The sequence below is a fragment of the Fukomys damarensis genome, unplaced genomic scaffold (genome assembly GCF_012274545.1).
Source record: "Fukomys damarensis isolate Sample0158 unplaced genomic scaffold, DMR_v1.0_HiC HiC_scaffold_3, whole genome shotgun sequence".
Classification (NCBI taxonomy): Eukaryota; Metazoa; Chordata; class Mammalia; order Rodentia; family Bathyergidae; genus Fukomys; species Fukomys damarensis.
In genome coordinates this window covers 30,309,773-30,312,182 of record NW_022900915.1, presented here as the reverse complement: position 1 = coordinate 30,312,182, position 2,410 = coordinate 30,309,773, and the positions used below count along the sequence as shown (strand labels likewise).

At 35.6% G+C, this 2,410-nt stretch overlaps 1 non-coding gene across 1 annotated transcript; it reads right to left on the bottom strand.

The window, feature by feature from the left end:
- Positions 1 to 1,658: 1,658 nt before the first annotated feature.
- On the bottom strand, positions 1,659 to 1,765 carry LOC117287520. Its single transcript, XR_004518804.1, has one exon. It is a non-coding gene; the product is annotated as a U6 spliceosomal RNA (small nuclear RNA).
- Positions 1,766 to 2,410: the final 645 nt, after the last annotated feature.

Genomic DNA, 2,410 nt, shown 5'->3' with positions numbered 1-2,410 from the left:
GACATGTTATTGGCCTTTTGTTGACTCTTTTTACTTTTTCACCTTCTCCTTTTAATTTCTTGCCTTGCCTATTTGATTTGCTCTGTTGGGCCTCATGGTGTTGTTGCCTTCATTGTCTTTTTCTAGGATCTTGTTTAGAATTGCTTGTAGTGCTGGTTTGGTATTCATCAAGTTTCTCAGGTGTTCTTTGTCATGGAAGTGTCTTATTTCCCCATCCATTTTGAAAGAGAGTTTTGCTGGATACATCAGTCTAGGTTGGAGGTTGTTCTCTTTTAGTACTTGAAATATCTCATTCCAGGCTCTCCTTGCCCCAAGAGTTTCTGTTGAAAAGTCTGCTGTGATTCTGATGGGCTTTCCTTTGTATGTGATTGTTTCTTTTCTCTTACTGCTTGTAGTATTTTGTTCTTCTGTTGGGTTTCTGGGATCTTGATTATTATATGTCTAGGTGTAGATTTTTTTTAATTGTGGTAGTTGGGGTCCTATATGCCTTACTTATCTGAATGTCAAATTCTTCCACTCTGTTTGGGAAATTTTTCTGTCATTAATTCTGCAAACACCTGTTTTAAGTCATTTGTATTTTCTCCTGCTACTTCATGGATTCCTATCAGTCTTATGTTATTTTTCTTTGCATCATCTAGGAGTTGTTGTATTGATTTCTCATGATCCTCTAGTGTTTTTAAGAGATCTCTCTTTTCACTGTCAATGACTAGAATCTTATCTTCTATATCTGAGATTTTATCTTCACATTCTTTTATTCTGTTGTGAACGCTTTCAATGGAGTTTTTAATCTCCTGGATATCTGTTTAAATTTGTTTTATGGATTCCATTTCTTTCCTATGTTGGGCATTTATTGTTTCCATTTCTTTCTTATGCTGGGCCTTAATGGCTTCTATCATGGTCCTGAGCTCATCTATTTTTTTGTCAGTTTCTATTCTAGAGTCTCGAATCATGTCTTTCATTTTGTTCACCATACTGTTTACCATTGGTGAACTGGAAGTCTGTCTTTGTGTCTTGCTTAAGTGTTTTCTCATTTTTATTTTGTTGTTGGGTTGTCTTTGGTTTATTTTTTGGGTTATTACTTAAATCTTCCTGATATAGTTGCACTTTAGCTTTTGGATCTCTAAAGACTCATGAACATTCTCATTTTCATAATATCAGAGAACACAGCTCATTAAATAAATCACAATCCTTTATCCCAATTGATACATTCAGCAGCACAATAGGATCAAGTGCAACTTGCAAATTGACCACTTGTGGTAGTCATTAATCTATCACCTTTAAACCATGTGAATTAAATTAAAATCAAGAAGCAGCCCAAAATATGTTTGCAGTGAAGAAACTTTTCCATATAGCATATTTACCATTTATGATGGGGGCTTAGACAGAGTTAGGAGGAGAGGAGTAGATGAGTAAAAGAATTGGAGAAGGTTTCAAGTGAATCCAGTGGACATAGAATGACCACACCATCTTTAGGAAACAGTTAAATTCAAAAGCGATAGACAGAGTAGAAGTATAAGGACAAGAATATATCCCCTTGACAGTAATAGGGGCTCACTTTTCCTTGAAACTATTGACCCTTGAGTGAGGTAGAATGACAGAAGAAAGAACATAAAGAAAAGAGAAAAAATGATAAAAGAAGAAATTTGAGTTAGGGCAGGAATAATATAGAATACTTCATGAATTTGCATGTCATCCTTGCGGAGCAGCCATGCTAATCTTCTCTGTATTGTTCCCATTTTAGTATATGTGCTGCTGAAGTGAGTATATATATTCTTTTGAGGTTATTCACATTTACTATATAATGGTGTGCTGCTGCTTCTCTCTTCTAAACTCTGCATTCATAGCAATCATGTCTGTAGCTTGAAATTTTGTTTATGGTAGGAGAATTGTATCATAGAAATGAGCAATAGTTGTGATTTAGCATCTTCCTACTTGGATAGCTGGCTATGAAGCATTCATCAGCAACATTTTTCACTACAAGCTGTTATTGGATGGTTTGCACATATTGAGATCTCAATACCCAGTACTTCAGAATGTGAGTGTATTTGGTGTGAGTGTACTGAGATGCTGTGATTAAGTTTAAATGCAGCTGACCTGTTGTCCTTTAAGAAGAGGAAATTTGGATACAGGTCAAGAGGGAAGATGTGATGACATGAGGAGAGAACCATTTAGAAGCCAATGATAGAGGCTTAAGAAGACACGAGCTTCAATCCCACCTTGCTTTTGGACTTCCAGTCTGAATAAATGTAAAGGGAAAAAATCTGATTTGTAAACCATGCAGTCTATGGTGCTTGTTATAGCAGCTTTAGTGGATATAGTTTGTAACTTGGAAAAATCAAAGTTCTTGCAGAAGTAAATTTATCAAAATGACTTTCAAAGAGCTTTGATCTAGTGAATATCTGCATCTGCT